This window comes from Cetorhinus maximus, chromosome 7 (genome assembly GCF_964194155.1).
Source record: "Cetorhinus maximus chromosome 7, sCetMax3.hap1.1, whole genome shotgun sequence".
In the NCBI taxonomy this organism is placed as follows: Eukaryota; Metazoa; Chordata; class Chondrichthyes; order Lamniformes; family Cetorhinidae; genus Cetorhinus; species Cetorhinus maximus.
In genome coordinates, this window is record NC_135885.1 from 24,999,457 (window position 1) to 25,019,055 (window position 19,599).

Below are 19,599 nucleotides of genomic sequence, written 5' to 3' on the forward strand. Positions count from 1 at the left end.
CTGCGCAAATAAAATATTTTATTCATTCAGCTGTGGAGCTTGCAAAGCTATTCAAAAATGGTACAACAAAACCTGAGGAAAGTATAGGTTTCATTGAAAAGGACAATGAAGGCCTAATAGCAATGTTTTAGAAGAACACATTTAAGGCATTGGACCAATGGGAGGCCCACAACTTGCACTGGAGTATCACTGACCTGCTCGACTCAGGGTGTGCCACAATAATGTTATTGAAAAACAGCACCAAGGTAAAGCTAGAAATTCACCTCGATTTTAATTTGAGGCATGAATTGGGCAGGCAGGCTGGAGGCCTGGAGGCCAGGAAAAGAGCCATGCCATCATGAGTGTTATGCCCAGGCTTTGTTACTTCCCAGAATACATTTTGATATGATTGACAGATTCTCAACCCAATCGCATTGACAATCAGGCAGCCCACTACAGTGGGCCTCCAGAAGCCTATTTAGAGCTGGGTTAAGCCCCATAAAACGAGGGCTGCATTTTCTGGAAACGAATTTTGTTCTCATACTGCTGCAAAGAAGGGAATTTCAGAAATAAGTCAGATGTTAACCCCAGGTTTTCTGGTACCCTCCTGGAGATTGTAGTGGGGGAAATGAAAGTGAGGAGGATGGGGTCACTGTTTCCCAACAGCAGCAGCAGCATCCCCAAGGCAATTATGAAGCAGGCTTGGATAGAGATCATTAACAGAGTCAGTGTAATCAGCTTCACTTCCAAGGCCTGCACTCAATGTAGAAAGAGGTCCAGTAACCTTACAAGAGTATAAAGAATGAGTACAGCTCTTTACCTCTCCAGCTCTCTCAACAGTACCTGTAACACTCTTTTCACCCTCTCCCTCACCACTCTTAACTCCCTCCCTCCATCTCATAAGGGCACATTCAGCATGTCTTTTGCATTCCAAGCACAATCACATCTTCCTTTGGTTTCCTTGCGTCAGCTGTGGCTCATTCGATAGTACACTGGCCTCTGAAGCATAAGATTCCTGGTTCAAGTCCCACTCCAAGGCTTGAGCACAAAAATCATAACAGACATTCCAGTGTAATACTGAGGGATAATTGCACTGTTGGAAGTGCTGTCTTTTGGATGAGATCTTCAACCAAGCTGCTTGAGTGGATGTAAAAGATCCTGTTGTACTATTTTGAAGAAGAACAAGGAAGTTATTCCTGGTGTGCTGAGCAATATTTATCCCTCAATCAACATCACAAAAAACAGATTGTCACATTGCTGTTTGTGGAGGTTTGCTGAGCACAAATTGGCTGCCTTGTTTCCTACTCTATAACAGTGACTATACTTCAAGGAGTACTTTAATGGCTGTAAAGTACTTTGAGACATCTCGTGGTCATGAAAAGTGCTATATAAATGCAAGTCATTCTTTAACACCAACTCATCTAGCATTTGTTCTTCACCACATTCCATACATTTGATGCTACTCATTGTCTTCCCATCCTTATTCCATATTGCTTCTTTCCCACCTCTCAGCTCTACTTTTAAATAGCTGTTCTTTCTGCAGAAAAATACAGTGCAAAATGTCAGGAAAAAGACTAAAATCAGAGGAGGAATACCCAATAACCCTTAACCAAGCAGAGACAGATGACCTGCAGATCCATTGTCCAGACAGAGCCATGAGCATCAGGGAAGGTGAAGCTGGCAGCTTAAGTGAGCAGAATGTCTGATGCTTCATTTCTCTCTGCAAATATTAAGCAAGTTTCACAAACTTCAAGCTGCACTTTCAAGACTGGTCACCTGCTACTGTCCAGCTTCCAAGTATCATCCTAACTCTCATCTCTTTTCTCTTTCCTTTAGGTCCTTTCAGCAGCAAGAGATTCCAGAAAAAGACACCTTGGAGGAGGACAATCTCCTGATTGCAAAACAAAAACAGAATTACCTGGAAAAACTCAGCAGGTCTGGCAGCATCGGTGGAGAAGAAAAGAGTCGACGTTTTGAGTCCTCATGACCCTTCAACAGAGGTGTAATGCCATGGAGTGCCACAGAGGGCAATCCTCCATGCAAGTGTCACATGTAGCACCACCATCGCTTTAGCAGTAGTCAGTGTCAGCTGCAGGGCTGTTCCATTATTTGCCTGTACACCTGCAGCTGCACCTGAGTTCTATTCACCTTCATTTTTGCTAGTCACCACTTGGTTCCATCACCACGTCAACCATTGCAAAATGTTGAGAGGTTCAGAATCTGCGTTCTCCTTCTCTGACTTAATTATCTTTTTCCTTTGAATTTCACGTGCATGCAATTTTCCATTCCTTGCTTAGTTTCCTTCCTGCACCAGAAACTATGCAAATGAGCTATCCCCAGATTTTGGGTACAACGTGCACACACCTACATTTGAGTCTGTTTAGAAACCATTCAGGCATAAGCTACAACGATGTTGGAAATTCTAAGGTTTGTATGTATGAAAGAAGGAAGAATTAACAATGACCTTACCTCATTACAAGTACACGTCCTTTCACCAATATGCAACAACAATGCTGCTTGCAGATAAACCTGTGCCCAGACTATCCTGCCTTCCATTTAAAAGTGAAAATAAATGGTTGCAACCGTAAAATAAAGTGAAAATAGTGTTAAAACACACACACACACACACACACATAAAATTAAAAAGGGGGAACTAACTGGCACATTATAGAGATAGCACATGGTCCTTCCATTTCTGAACCTTGATTTAAATCCAACTCAGATTAATGAGATTAAAATTAAAATTGACTTAAATATAAGTTTTCTTTCTTTGAATTCTGATGAAAAGTCATCAGCTCAAATGTTAACATTGTTTTTCTCTACACATGCTGCCTGACCTGCCAAGTGTTTCCAGCACTTTCTGTTTTTCTTTCTTTTAAGTACAGTTGGGGTTGCTATGTTAGACATGGAGTTCAGGCACATTCTAAGGACAGAGTGGGAGGGAGCTTTACTCTGCAGCTCATTTTGCTCACTGAACTAAAAGTGCTTGGTGCTAACATGTACCCAAAATGCAAACAGTGCCCATTTCCTTCATCATGAACAAACATTTCATCTACTCAAATTATAACATTACCTCAAACTAAAATTGAAAAAAATATTCTAAGTACAGTATGCTTCAGCTACAAGTAAAGCTTGCACTTAAACATAATTCTTGAAGGCTTTTTATAACCATCTGACTATGGTGCAAACTCAGCCCCATTCTTCCATGTTTTTACTGTCAAGATCTTTTATGTTGTGGTTTGTTCAGTTTGACATGTTACCATTTATGTCTTCATTACTATAAGATATTGATCCAGTAATGCATCTTGAAAATGGGAAATCTTCTCCCACCTGGACTTGCTATTCAAGGAAGCCCATTATGTTCTGCTTCCCTTCCCTTGAGGTATTTTCCCCTGGCAATATTCCAGTTATCATTGTAAATTGTATGAAATGCCAGCAGATCATACACACAAACTACTTATCCTCCTCATCAATAACCCTTAGTCTTACAGGATATAAATCACTTCTTTGTATTTGGTAGCTTGCATTTATCCATTATTGTAGCAGGTATTTGTTTGTGACTGAAAGCCATTAAGAAATCCACCTCAGCAAAGCAATCGCTTGATCCTATTATACAATATCTTCATAGGTTTCAAAGGCTTCAGGCCTTTATACTGATCATGCTTTCATGTTCCGAACATACGAAACAGGAGCAGAAGTAGGCCATTCGGCCCCTCGAGCCTGCTCTGCCATTGATAAGATCATGGCTGATCTGTTTGTGTTTCGAATTCCATATTCCCATCTACCCCCGATAACCTTTGATTCCCTTGCCTAACAGGAATCTATCTCCGCCTTAAAAATATTCAATGACTCCGCCGCTACCACCTTCTCTTTGGCAGAGAATTCCAAAGCTGCACAATCCTCTGAGAGAAAAAAATTCTCCTCATCTCTGTCCTAAAAAGGCAACACCTAATTTTAAAACAGTGTCCCCTAGTTCTGGACTCACCCATAAGAGAAAACATCCTTTCCATGTCCACCTTGTCAATACCTTTCAGGATCTTATTTATTTTAATCAAGTCACCCCTCACTCTTCTAAACTCCACTGGAAACAAGCCCAATCTGTCTCACCTTTTCTCATAAGACAACCCACTCATTCCAGGTATCAATCTAGTAAACCTCATCTGAATTGCCTCCAATGCATTTACATCCTTCCTTATATAAGGAGACCAAAACTGCACACAATATTCGATATGTGGTCTCACCAATGCCCTGTACAACTGAAGCATAACATTCTTACTTTTATGTTCAATTCCTCCCTTAATAAAGGATAGCATTCCATTAGCCTTCTTAATTACTTGCTGTACCTGCGTACTAACTTTTTGTGACTCATGCGCTAGAACACCTAGATCCGTCTGCAGCTCAGAATTCTGCAGCCATTGTTCGTTTAAGTAATACTCTGCTTTTTTATTCTTCCTGCCAAAATGAACAACTTCACATTTTCCCGCATTATACTCCATCTGCCATATTTTTGCCCACTCACTCAGCCTATCTGTAACCATCTGCAGCCTTCTTATGTCCTCTTCACAACATACTTTCCTACCTATCTTTGTCACCTGAAAATTTAGCTACCATTCTTTCATTCCCCTCATCTAAGTCATTCATATAAATTGTAAAAAGTTGAGGCCCCAGCACAGACCCCTATACGACACTACTCATCACATCTGCCAATCAGAAAAAGACCCATTTATGCATACACTGTTTTCTGCCAGCCAGCCAGCCAATCTTCTATCCATGCTAATACGTTATCCCTTACACAGTGAGCTTTTATTTTCCACAATAAGGTGGCACCTTTTGAGGTGGCACCTTATCGAATACCTTTTGGAAATCCAAGTACAGCACGTCTACAGGCTCCCCTTTATCCTCAGCGCATGTTATTCCTTCAAAGAACTCTAATAAATTGGTTAAACATGATTTCCCTTTCACAAAACCATGTCGACTGTTCCCAATTACCTTGAGTTTCTCTAAGTTCCCAACTATAAACTCCTTAATGGTTGATTCTAACACCTTCCCAACAACAGACATAAAGTTAGATGGCCTTTGGTTTCCTGTTTTCCTCCTCCCTCCCTTCTTGAATAGAGGGGTTATATTTGCTACTTTCCAGTCTGATGAAACCATTCCAGAATCTAGGGAATTTTGGGAAATTAACACCAACACATCTTATTAGCCACCTCTTTTAAGACCCAAGGATGAAGTCCAACAGGACCCAGAGACTTTTCAGCCCCTCTATCAGTTTGCTCAGTACTGCTTCGCTAGTGATTGTAATTTCACCAAGTTCCCCTCTCCCTTCCACCTCCTGATTTACAGCTATTACTGGAATGTTTTTTGTATTCTCTATTGTGAAGACAGAAGCAAAATAAAATATCGTTGCTCCCAATGCGGTCTCCTCTACATTGGAGAGACCAAACGCAAACTGGGCGACCGTTTTGCGGAACACCTGCGGTCTGTCCGCAAGAAAGACCCAAACCTCCCTGTCGCTTGCCATTTTAACACTCCACCCTGTTCTCTTGCCCACATGTCTGTCCTTGGCTTGCTGCATTGTTCCAGTGAAGCCCAACGCAAACTGGAGGAACAGCACCTCATCTTCCGACTAGGCACTTTACAGCCTTCCGGGCTGAATATTGAATTCAACAACTTTAGATCTTAAACTCCCCCTCCCCCCATCCCCACCCCGTCTCTCCGCCCCCACCCCCCCCTGGCTTTTTTTTTTCCAATAATTTATATAGATTCTTCTTTCCCCACCTATTTCCATTATTTTTAAATCTAAAACTAAAACCTTGTTAGTCTTTCCACCCCACCCCCACTAGAGCTGTACTTTGAATATCCTGTCTTCCATTCTTAATTAGCACTTTTCTTAGACAAATATCACTACCTTCAATACCTCTTTGACCCTTTTGTCTGTGACATCTTTTGATTATCTGCTCATCTCCACAATCACCACACCCTCAATGTCTCTCTCTCCCCCCCCCCTCCCCCCCCACCCCACCCACCTTAAACCAGTTTATATTTCTCCCTTCTTCTAACTATGCTTCAGTTGTGCCGAAGGGCCATGAAGGCTTGAAACGTTAACTGATTTCTTCTCCGCCGATGCTGCCAGACCTGCTGAGTTTTTCCAGATAATTCTGCTTTTGTGAAGCAAAATATTTGTTCATTTCATCCACCATTTCCTTATTATCTACTATTAACTCCACATTATCATTCCCTAGAGGACCAGCACTCACTTTACTTACTCTTTTCTTTTTTAAATACCTATAGAAACTCTTGCTGCTTGTTCTTACATTTCTAGCTAGCTTCCTCTCATACTCTAACTTCTTACTCCAGATTAAACTTTTGGTCATTTTCTGCCTTTTATATTCTGACCAATCATCTGACCTGCCACTCATCTTTGCACAGTTGCCCTTATTTAAGTTTAAAATATGAGGGCAGGGTTTTACATCCCACGGGCGGGCGCGTGCCCGACCCAATCAGGCGTAAAATAACGATTACATCGGGTGAGCGTCCTGATGTCCTCGCGCACTTGCATGATATTTCGGTTGGTGGGCATGTGCGAGAGTCGGCAGCGCTCCCGCCGACAATTAAGAGGCCGATTAAGGCCCTTAATCAAGTAATTAAACGCAATTGTTCACTGCCTGTCCCACGCTATGGTTGACGGGCGGGCGAATCAGACAGGCGGCCTTTTGATCTTTTTAGCAAACCTCATCCACGGGCAGGATGAGGTTTCCACAATTAAATTTAAAAAAATAAATTAATGGGCAGAATTGTTATTCTGTTAATGTTATTGTGAGTGAGTCCATGTCAGGACATTTTTTCAGCCCTTAATACTCTTTATTTTTGAATCTCAGGGAGCTTTCAATGCACGCTCCCCCACGCATGTGCAGACTTCTGCGATTGCATTCCTTTTGCCCCCACCCCAGCAGTGTTAAGGTTCTCAGCGCACGTTTCACGTTGGCTGGTTGTTAATTGGCCAGCCAATGTGAAATCGCGGTCGGGGCCAATCGCAGGCAGTGGACCGTTTCCCAGCCGCTCCCAGGCCCGCCCACCCGCTGCTCCCACCCAACTGCCGGAAAATCCTGCCCCTAATCTTACAACCTTTCTTCTCCCTTTCAAACTGGATGTAAAATTAAATCATATTGTACTCGCTGCTACCTAGGGGTGCCTTCACTCTGAGGTCATCAATTAATCCTGTCACATTACACAGTACCAAGTCTAATATAGCCTGCTCTCTGGTTGATTCCAGAATGTGCTGCTCTAAGAAACTCTCTCGAAAGCAGTCTATGAAATCCTCATCGAGACTACTATTGCCAATCTGACTTTTCCAGTTTATATGTAGATTAAAATCACCCATCATTATTGCCGTCCCTTTATCACAAACACTCAATATTTCTTCTTGTATACTTTGTCCTAAATTATGGTTATTGTTAGGGGGCCTGTAGACCACTTCCACTAGTGACTACTTTCCCCTACTATTCCTCATCTTCACCCAAACCAATTCTACATCCTGATCTCCGGAACCAAGGTCATCTCTAACAATTGCACCAATGCCATCCTTAATCAACAGTGCTACCCCTCCACCTTTACCTAGCTTCCTAATCTTCTTGGATGTCATTTCCCCCTCAATATTCAGGACCCAATCCATGTCATCCTGCAGCCATGTCTCTGTAATAGCCAGCAGGTCATATTTATTTACTTCAATGTGCACTATCAATTCATTTACTTTGTTATGAATGCTGTGTGCATTCAGATACAGAGCCTTTAGTTTTGTCTTTTTGTTATCTTTGTATCATTTAGTCTTGACTATTTGTGTATTGTTAGGTTTTATTTCTCTGCCCCTTTCTGCTGGCCTATGACTCTCATTTCCCATATTACAATTATGGTCTCCTGCCTTGAATCTACCCCTTGATTTGCCACATCTACCCAAGCTTGATCCTTCGCTCCCCCATCCCCCCTCCCACCCCCTGTTTAGTTTAAAATCCTCTCTACTTCCCTAGTTATGCGATTCGCAAGAACACCCATACCAGCACGGTTCAGGTGTAAATCGTCCCAACAACTGGATCCTTCCCCTCCCACTGCAAGTTCCTCTCCAGCCCTGAGCAGATGTGTCAAACCTTGGCACCGGACAGACAACACAGCCTTCTGGACTCTCGCTCTTTGCTGTAGAGAACAGTGTCAATCCCCCTCACTATACTGTCCCCTACAACCACTACTTTCCTGTATGCTCCCCTCACTTGAATAGCTTCCTGTACCATGGTGCCATGGCCAGCCTGCTCATCCACCTTGCAGACCTCGCTTTCGTCCACACAAGTTATGAGCATCTCAAACCGGTTTGACAATTGCAAAGTCTGAGGCTCCACCACTTCTGCCTGCTCGGTCCCACTACTTGCCTCACTCACAGTCACATCTTCCTGTCCTTCATTGCTGACCAAAACAGACGACCCTATTCTAAGAGGCGAGACCGTCTTCTCGAACAAAGCGTCCAGGTATTTCAACCCCTCTCTTCTGTTGTGCAATGTCTGCAGTTCAGCTTCCAGATCAATAATTCCGATCTGGAATTCCTCTAACTGCTTACACTTTCTGCAGATATGTTTGTCCTGGATCGCCTTGGCGTCCAAAAGTTTCCACCTTCACAGCTGCAACATAAACCCGTCCTGCCATTGTTACTTATGTTATTTTGTTAACTTAATTTAATTTCTCACTTAATTAACTTAGACTAATTCCTATGTACACCATGCCTCTTGACCCACGCACCATATTCCAACGTGAACCTAATTCGCTACTCACTCAGTCTCCATCTCACTTCGGCATAGTCACCTGTCTCCTCGCGTGCCCCTCATTGATCATGCAATTTGAAAAGTCTTTCTCTTTTATAGACCCTCTGTTGAGTCATCAGATAGTTTAGCTTCCTGCTACAGTAATTAACACCACTTGAGCCAACTGCTTTCAGGTGATTGACAGATAACTGCCACTCCAGACAGTTCTCTACTTAACAAGCTAACCTGACTTACTTGAAGATTAGCACCTGTGTCAGATCTTGATTCTTAATCTGTAGTTAAAACCTGAAAAGGCCTTACCAGAATTTACCACCTGAACCTAATTCACTACTCACTCAGTCTCCATCTCACTCCGGCATAGCCGCCTGTCTCTTCGTGCGTCCCTTACTGATCCAATGATGTGGGTCATCACTGGATTTCTTCCTGATGTAGCAAACCAACAGAGTGAAGTAACAGTTGAAATGCAGCCTGTCTCCTTTCTCCAGAGCTTCAGGTGCTCTACCACATAGTAATTGAAGTTTGGATTATGGTGTGTCATTGATCAATTGGATGTACATTAGTTAGAATTTTGAAATAGATATGTGCTTGACTAAATGGATGAGGTTTTCCTCTTCTGCACTCACCAGCCCACAATTTCAAAAATTTCCACTGCAGCAATCCTTTCCCGCAGCTTCCCTTTAAGAGGCAGCCAGCCTTTTAGAAAAAGCAGGCTGCTTCTACCACGTGGTCCGTAGCAACACTGTCATGGCCTCCTGCCATATGCAGAGTTCACCAGCAGCATTGAAAAGGAGAAAGCAGTGCTGGAAGCACAGGAACTAGCACTTAAATCATTTAGAAAAGTCGAGTAGATGAATTTTGTATCTTACCCACTTCAGTCTGAATGGTCACAGACAAGGCACGAATCATGTCTCCTACACACAGAAATTGGGACACATGAATTTCACGCACCAGATGCTTTGGGGATAAAAGCTACAGAGTGTATTAAAAGTTCCAAAAAGGAAAAATCATACTCTCAGAACATAAAGTATGGAGGATAAAAGGTAATTTGCTATGTCCAGCTATTCCTTCAACAGGTCACACATAATCCACTTAACCATTGTTTCTATTACACCAATTCAATTTCTTGAGACAAAATTTCTCCCTGCTCTCAAATAAATCAAGCACAATTTCAGAATATCTTTTCTGACACTTTCCTTTCTTGCTCTGCCATTTCAGTTCTCTCCTGATCAGTTCCATAAAAAGTCTCTTCCTTGCAGTCAAATACAGTTGGGGGAACTCTACTAAAGAAAAGGTCTTAAACTGCACAACTGAAGTCAGGGGCAGGACATTGCAGGCATTGAGCTGTCACTTGGAAAGATTGCCTCCTGTTTTCCTGTTACTTGTTATAACGCCCACTGACTCTAGCGGGCTAATCATTTTAACGCTAATGTATGTGCTAGAAATAATTTGGGGCTGTGATGACAAAAATAACTGCCAAACACAACATACCTGCAATTATGGGTGAATCTGTGTTATGTCCTGATTCACTGACTGAGACGTAACCATGTAGTCCATCCAGTTTTATTCCTGTTTTTCTTGACGAGTAAGGTGACACAACTGTGTGGTTTGCTGTGCTACTTCAGAGAGCAGTTAATTATCTACCACCTGTCTCAGGTGTGAGACTGGAGTCACTTATAGACGAGACCAGGCAAGGACGGCAGAGTTCCTTCTGTAAAGGAAGTGGATAGACTGTTTGGTTTTCACTACAATCTGACAACTTCATGGTCACTTTTACTGGTACCAGCTTTTTATTTCTAGATTCTTAAAACTGAGGTAAAATTCTCAAACTACCATGATGGGATTTGTGCCCGTGTTTGCTAGTTTATTAATCCCGACCTCTGGGTTACTAATCCAGTAACAACCAGTTCATTGCCATACCCAATGGTGATGTCAGAATACTGGAGTCTCAGTCTCATGGAGGCCCAAATGTTAAAGTGCTAAAGGCTTTAGAGGTTGCACTAGCCACTTCAGATTGCAAGATCTGAGAAAGGGATGTCAGTGAGCTCCCCGCACTGCCAAATTGTTACGTGCTTCCTTTTTTCAAGGCTATTGAGGAGGACCATTAGGGCTAGAGTTCTTCTGGCATTTTATGAATAGCAGCCAGAAGACCCTGAAGTTGGCACCCATTACCACTGCTGTGGTCTACTTTCTTTCCTTGATTTTTGATGCATGCCCGTTCTAAAGGCGTTATGCAATGGGGACATGTGAGGGCCATGCTAGTGACCTAAACTTAGAAATACAGATGAGTTCAGTACCTTTTGGGTGAAGCACGCTTGGGTGCGTCCTGCCCAATTTGTGCTGAGGTGGAGGGAACAAAGGGATGCTTTCCCTTTTTCTTTTTGACTGAAAAATGTTATTTTACCTGCATTATCACCAGAACTTTGTTTGCTAGTGTATATTCGATCCATCTACTGAAGATAAGGAGAAGTATATGGAGCACAGGATGCATTCAGGTAAGTCAATAAGACTTTGTTCCTGGATGTCATTCTCATTAAAAGTCTTTTTTCAATTTTCCAGAATATGATAATGCGTAAAAAGCCAATTTTTTATTGTCCCATCCCTAATTGACCTGAAAAGATGGCAGTGAACCTTCTCCTTGGCCTGCTACAGTCTTTGGGCAGAATTTTAATGCCCCGCAGGTTGGCACATGCCCGACCTAACTGGGCGTAAAATAGCATGCGATGACGTCAGGTGAGGGTCCTGACATCATCCCACACTTGCGCGATATTTCGGTTGGCGGGCACGCGCGAGAGTCGGCAGCGCACCCGCCGACAATTAAGAAGCCTATTAAGGCCATTAAAGTGGCAAATGACGGCGATTTTTCGCTGTCCGTTCAATGGTTGGTGGGCGGGCGAATTGGTCAGGCGGCCTTTGCATTTTTGCGGAAACCTCATCCAAAGGCGGGATGAGGTTTCGAAGATTAATTTAAAAGAAGATTAAAATGTTTGGACATAATTTTCAGCATCCATATGTCTCATTCTGAGAGGTGGACATTTTTTCAGGATTTTAAATTCTGCTTTTATTGATTTTAAATGCATCAGCTCCCTGAGGCAGCTATATACCTTCAGGGAGCTTTCCTTCCACGTTCCTTCACGCCCGCACTGACTTCAGCGCTCGCCATCCTCCCACCTCCACCCCAGCAGCGCTGAGCCTTTCAGCGTGCCTTTCACACTGGCTGGTTGTTAATGGGCCAGCCAACGTGAAATCGCGGTCGGGGGCTGATTGCGGTCAGTGGTCCGTTCCCTGGCTGCTCCCAAGCCTGCCAATCGTGTCTGCCCACCGACCCAAAAATTCTGCCCTTTGCATTGATAATATTGGGCAGGATCATAGGGGCTGTGAGCCCACTTACAGGATTGATGCTGAGCCTGAGTAGTATACCTAACATAAAAGACTAAACAACAGCAGCTATGAGGGAAAGTTCTGGGTAGTCTGTTGCCTCTTAGGTGCCATGGTAAGGATTAGTTTGCATGAAGACAAGACACATCGATATATAGCTTTACAGGGAATTGGAATGAGTTCTGAAGTGGAGACAAGCCCTGCAGATGGGATGGGCTTCATATTACCAAAGCAGTACAATGTCCTCACACAGAAGGGAAATAGATATTCATACACACAAGATTCAAAATAGACGCAGACCATTTGGCCAATGACTCCTTTTCAGTAATAAAAACAGAAAATGCTGGAAACGCTGAGCAAACCAAGCAGCTTCTGTGGAGAGAGAAATATAGGGAGGATGGATGGCCAGCCCGCCCACGGAAATCATGTGTCAGCTCCACGCCGACCACCCCTGTAGCCTTAAAGCACTCTGGGGATCATTAACGAGGGCTGAGTGGGACATACGCTTCCTGCCCTCTGCCCATGCCATCAGTCCCAGCAGCACCAGGAAGGCGTCAGTGGTAGCTGCCAGGACTGTTGGTAAAGACAGGACCCCAAGGCCTTGGATCCCCAGAGCAGGTAAGTCCGGAGTCTTGGATCGGGAGGATTTGGGTGGGTTAGGGAGAGGGGGAATGGTGGGGGGAGGGGATGAGTTTAAGGGAGGGAGCAGGTAGGAAGGAAGGAGGGTGGGGTTCAGTCTAAAGGGCCACCCTGCTATTGGTGAAGGGCAGCCCCCGAAGAGCAACCCTCCCCTCTTCCTTCTCGCCCTTTAAACATTTCAGTTGAAAAATTAGGCTTCTCACTACCGCCCTGTTCCCCATGCGAAACATTTTATGGCATGGGCGGCGTGCATTAAGGGTCAATAGGCTTGATAACCAACCTAATTGACCCTTAATTGTTGATTTAAATACAGTGGCAGGCTGCCGATTTTGGCGCCCACCCGCCTCCCCGTATTATGGGGTGAGCTTGGGGGTGGGCAGGAAGGTGGTGGGATGGGCGCCCAGTCCATTTTATGTCCCCTCAACTACCACCATGGGGGACACGTAAAATTCAGCCCAGAGTTAATGTTTCAGGTCAAGGACTTTTCTTCAGAACTATGAAGAAAGGTCCTTGACTTGAAACGTTAACTGTTTCTCTCTCCACAGATGATGCCAGACCTGCTGAGCATTTCCAGCACTCTGTTTTTATTTCAGATTTCCAGCATTTGCAGTATTTTGCTTTTGTGACTCCCAATCAGTATTTACTTTCTACGTGAACAAATAGTTCCAATCATATTTACTTACTCTTTTTCTTATCCCTTCAACCCTTTTCCTTTATCACCTATCTAATCCATTCTTGAATGTTGTCATAAGTTCTGCCTCAGCCACTAAGTCTTGAAGTGAATTCCACAGCCTCACAACTCTCTCTGTAAAGACATGTCTCCTGCCTTCTGTTCCAAATCTCTTCCATTTAAACTTGTATAAAGTAAAGCATTGCAGAAATATTTTAGTAAATTTAAAGCATGTGAGAGAGAGGCTAACAATAAGTGTGGTAAATAGTCTTAAATAGTAGATATGAAGAGCCACAAGTTAGGGGAGATAGGAAGGTTTGTGAAGAAAAGAATAAGGATATACCAAAGGAAACAAAATAAATAGGAGTATGAATGACTCATAGTATTCTTATGAAAATGTGTGAAGCATTAGAAATAAATTCAGGGAACTGGAACAATTAATTAGAATGGGGACATACAATGTAAGTTTTACAGAGGCTTTAATGGTATTAGATAAGCATTGTCCATCTTTTACAAATCTATGCTACCTGTTCCTGATAAACTCAGCTCTTTATAAGTGTTCAATATTTCAACATTAGTTATGGACATTAGTTGGCCAAGAATCCATGGCCCTTCCAACATTCTCATATCATAGATTCAAAGGAAATTTGGTGGGAGGGCCACAACTTAGATGGATATGGTAGGTCCCTACATTCCCGTCGGTTTCATTGGGGTTTTGTTTGAGGTAGAGTCTCTGCCTGCCCCAAACATGGCCCTTCATGTCAGATGGGGCATGTCCGGGAGAGGAGGCTGGCCCAACTCAGCAGCAGTGGGTTATAGGAGACCACTACTGGAGAAGTGGTTGTAGGCAGCTATGTCAAGTAGAAACCACATTTACCAGTCCACTATCTGCTGCACGAAGAGCCTATCTGAGGAGGCGTGCCTCATCCATGGCCTAGACTCAGAAGATTCAGGGAATTATAGGTGGCCAAGTACAACAATGATGTTTTCTTCGGGAACAAGCAATACCACACATATTATGGTAGGATGTGTGCCAGAGATCATAGGCACCTAATCCCCAATTAAGCATGATGGACATCTCATGCATTTTTGGTTCCTAAAAGCTTGCCTATAGCAATGGAATGGTAATTTATATTGATTGTGATGATCATACAGAATGGCCTTTATTCTTCTCCCATTGGCAGTATTCTGGTAGGGTGGGATCACATGCTTCTCTGATACCACAGCATCCCTGTCCCAATTTCCCAAATTCCCTCAATCATGCTTATGGCAGAATTCCTCCTGTCAAGAGAGGGCTCACCAGTGACTGACTCAAAAATCCAGATGGTGCTGCAGCAGAACTCCTGTGATGGCATTACAGGAAGTGGCCAGGCATAAAAAAAGGTAGAACAGCCTATTAGGAATCAGCATACCACTTGCTTGTTCATCCTTCAGGGCAAAAATGACCATGTTCATCATCTGGGGTGTTTAGTAGGGTTCTGGTGGGTATGTAGATGACTGCTAAAGTCGATCTGCGCCCAGAAGGTTCTACTGTAAATAGGACAGGATTTCACAGACAACTGAGTTTTGGATGAGTTGCTGGCTTGGGATTTCCTCTCCTTGCACTTTCTCTCTGGTTCTGATATGCGCTTGCTTTCGAAGGAGGCCACACTGTTTTTATTTGGTTGTGCCAGGTGCAGTAATTCTGGGTGAGTTTTTCCCAGGACTCAAAGTTGATATCGAAACTCCTTCGAAGTGTCCTGGTGGCGCTTCCTATGACCGCCATGAGAGCGTACTGCTCAAGCTCCCCATAGAAGATTTGTTTCGGTAAGAAAGCATCAGGCATTCTGGCTACATGACCACCTAATTCAGTTGTGACTGTCTTAATATGGCGTGGATGCTTGGCCCACCAGCTTAGGTGAGCACTTCAGTGTCAAAAAATGTGTCGTCCTGCCATCTGATCTTCAGAAGCTTCTGAAGGCAGCTCAAGTGAAAGCACTTGAGCGTTTTGGCATGACTCTGGTACACATTCCAAGTCTCACATGCATAGAGCAGAGTGGGCAGGACTATTGCTCTGTAGACTTTGTTTGGTAGGCAGACTTCTCTTCATTCCCAGACTGATGTTCGAAGTCTGCTGAAGGCTACACTTGCCTTGGCAATTCTTGCATGGGTCTTGTGGTCAATATAGACAGCTCGAGAGTGCGCTGTCGATAAAGATGAACTTATCCACTGCTGATAGGTTCAGGTCAGGGACTGAAACCTTGGGCTCAAGATAGGGCTTTCCTGGAACAGGCTGGTACATGACTTTTCCTTTGTGCTGATCGTAAGGCCAAAGTTGTTGCATGCATTGGAGAACAAGTCCATGCTACATTGCATGTCCAGCTCTGAACAGGCAGCTAGTCGTTGGCAAACAGGAAATTGCAAAGTATGTCCTTGGAGACCTTGATCTTTGCCTGGGGTTGCCTCAGATTGAGCAGCTTCCTGTCCAAGTGATATCTGATTTTGATGGCAATGTTATCGCACATCGGCTGGTAAATGCTGAGCTATTCAAATTCCAGAGGGAAACTTGAAAGAACTGCCACAACTATTTTACAATTTGTATTTATTTCGAGATGTGTGCCTTGAAATCAGTAATAATAAGACTACTGAGTTTTATAGGTTTCTTACAAATTAAATTAAAGCTTTATTAATAAAAAAAAATGATTTTAAGCACATATATAGGTTTACAAATTACTACTATGATAACCCCTAGCTCCCCTAGTTAATCTAACTCCCAGTTACACCTCTGTAAGGCAACAGTAAGGCACATTGATTTTAAAAGACCCAGGCAAAGTAACACGATACCCTGAACAGTCGAATTCAAAGTGAGTTTGCTTAACCTCTGTTCTTGTAGACAGCAGTTTGGGTACAGAGCTGGAGGCTTTTCACACTTGTTAGATCTTAGAATTCCTGTCCTTGCACACAGCCTTCTCTTCTTTATACATATTTTCCCCTTTGAATGCACTATGTCTTTGGACTTTACCTCTCTAATAATAAAAATCTATCATAGTACTAATTTTACCAGTAATCTTTGGGAAAAATAAATACACTGTTTCTTAACTACTTCTGGCTAGGTGTAACAGTTCACCCCCTCTTTTGAATTCAAGCTACTCTGGTTTATTTACAAATGTAAATGCCCCTTTTACACCTCACATTCTAAAACTTCACCCATGTTACCTATTTAACATTTCAAACCTAGTTTTTCTTCTTACATCAAAGCCTTCAGACCAGCTGTCTCTAATTCAATTAAGCCACACAAACACACACACACACACAAACTCACACACAGACCCCACTATTACTCTACTTTACAATAAATGCCAATAACATTATAAAATGTTGGCAAGACCACCATCACGGAAGGCATCGGAGACCATGGCATAGAAAAACACTGAAGAGGGTTGACGCTAGTGCACAGGCCTGTCTATCTCCACTAAAGACTGGGAATGTGTCAGAAGACTCACCATCATCCAGGACATGCGCGAGCATATCATCATGAAACTGACGAACCATTGTGATGAATTTGTGAGGGCAGCCAAATTTCTCCCTTACCTTCTGAAGGCCCTCATGGCTGACTGTGTCAAAGGCCTTGGACAAATCAACAAATGTGGTGTTCTGTTCTTGGCATTTCTCCTGGAGCTGTCTAACTGCAGTGGTTCCTTGACATTTTCTGAAACCGTACTGACTCTCTGGCAGCACGTAGGAACATAGGACTTAGAAGCAGGAATAGGCCATTCGGCCGTTTGAGCCTGCACCTCCTTTAGAGTTTCTCCCTTTATTTTAAACTGTCGTGCCACATTCTTCCTGCCAAAATGAATCACCTCACACTTTTCTGCATTGAACTTCATCTGCCATTTCTCTGCCCAATCCACCAATATGTCTATGTCCTTTTGAAGTTCAAGACTATCCTCATCACAGTTGACAACGCTTCCAACCTTCGTACAATCCGCAAATTTTGAAATCATGCCCTGCACACCACAGTCTCGGTCATTAATATATATCAAGAAGAGCAAGGGTCCTAACACTGACCCCTGGGGAACTCCACTACAGACCTTCCTCCAAACTGAAAAACAACCATTTATCACTAGGTTTCCTGTCACTTGGCCAAGTTCTTATCCGAGTGCCTACTTTCCCTTTTATCCCATGATCTAGAATTTTGCTCACAAGTCTATTGTGTGGCACTGTATCAAATACCTTTTGAAAATCCATATACACCACATCAACAGCATTGTCCTTATCAACCTTCTCTGTTACCGCCTCAAAAAACTCCAGCAAGTTAGTTAAACATAATTTTCCCTTAATGAATCCATGCTGGCATTCATTAATTATCCCGCACTTGTCTAAGTGACTATTGATTTTGTCCCAAACTATAGTTTCCAGAAGTTTCCCTACCACTGAATTCAAACTGACTGGTCTGTAGTTGCCAGCATTATCCTTGTACCCCTTTTTGAATGAGAGTGTAATATTTGCAATTCTCCAGTCCTCTAGCACCACCCTATGTCTAAGGAAGACTGGAAGATTACTACCAGTGCCTCTGAAATTTCCACTCTCACTTCCCTCAATATCCTCAGATGCATCCCATCTGGTTCTGGTACCTTATCAATTTTAAGTAAGGATAGCCTTTCCAATACCTCCTCTTTCTCAATTGTAAATTCCTCGAGTGTACTAGTTACCTCCTCTCTCACCTTGGCCCGGGTAACATCCTCTTCCTTTGTAAAAACAGATGCAAATAACTCATTTATTAACTCTGCTACTTCTCCTGCCTCCACATGCAAGTCTCCTCTTTTGTCCCTAATTGGACCTAACCTTTCCTTTACCACCCTTTTATTATCTATATGCTTATAGAAGACCTTGGGATTCCCTTTTATGTTAGCTGCACATCTCTTTTTATGCTCCCTCCTTGCTTTTCTAATTAGTTTTTTCACATCCCCTCTGGTCCTTCTATATTCAGCCTGATTCTCCATTGCATTTTCTACTTGACATCTGTCATATGCATACTTCTTCCTTTTCATCTTCACCTCTATTTCTCTCGTCATCTAGGGTGTTCTAGATTTATTTGTCCTACCTTTCCCCTTCAAAGGAATATACCTTGTCATTCTTAGTAATATATCTTTGATGGTAGCCCATTGTTCAGCCACCATCTTTTCCGCCATCATTTGATTCTAACTCATTCGACTCAGATGCATTCTCATCCCATTGGAGTATGGTCAATGGTCACTGTCTCCTAAATGCTCTCCCACTGTCATTTGATCCACTTGGGCCAACTCATTCCCCAGAACCAGGTCCAACAGTGCCTGCCCTCTTGGGCCAGAAACATACTACTGCAGAAAATTATCTTGAACATATTCCAGGAACTCTCACCCTTCTTGTCCCTTTATAGTCTATGTTTGGATAATTGAAGTCCCCCATTATAATTGTTCTATAATTCTTGCACCTCTCTGTAATTCCTTTGCAAATTTATTTCTCTATATCCCTTCCGTTAGTTTTGTGGTCTATATACTACACCAATCAATGTTATTGCACCTTTATCATTCCTTACCTCTAACCAGAGAGATTCCGTTCTAGACCCCTCTAAAGCATCCTCTCTCTCCAGAACTGTAATACCATCCTTAATCAATAATACCACTCCCCCCGTTTCTTCCTTTCCTGTCTCACCTAGGGAGGCAGCAAACCATCCTGGAGTCACGTCCAGGGCTGCAGAAATGCCTGTCTGCTCCTCTAGCTATGGAATCCCCTACCACTATAGCACTTCCACTCTTCCACCTCCTCTCCTGTGCAGCTGAGCCACTCGTGGTGCCACGAACTTGGCTCTTGCTAAAGTCCTCTGATGAACCATCTTGCTCACCAGAATGCAAAATGGAAAAGCAGTTACAGAGCAAGATCAACTCTCATTTGTCTAAACTCCAATGGGTATAGGCCATAAGATAAGCCCTTCATCTGAGGACTGAGTTGAGTGAACCTTCTCTGAACTGCTTCTAATGCAATTATATCTTTCTTCAAATAAGGAGACTAAAACTGTACACAATACTTCAGATGTGGTCTCACCAAGGCCCTGTACAACTGCAGTAAAACTTCCCCACTTTCCCTTGCCCTTCCATTCCCTTGCACTTTCCA

The 19,599-nt window shown here is 43.1% G+C and overlaps 1 long non-coding RNA gene across 1 annotated transcript in view; it reads right to left on the reverse strand.

Moving 5' to 3' along the window:
• Positions 1 to 4: 4 nt before the first annotated feature.
• LOC144682668 (uncharacterized) overlaps positions 5 to 19,599 on the reverse strand; it is a 92,706-nt gene continuing 73,111 nt past the window's right edge. The window contains exon 2 of the long non-coding RNA XR_013577083.1: positions 5 to 1,516. This is a non-coding gene — a long non-coding RNA (uncharacterized LOC144682668). The remainder of the gene's footprint in view (positions 1,517 to 19,599) is intronic.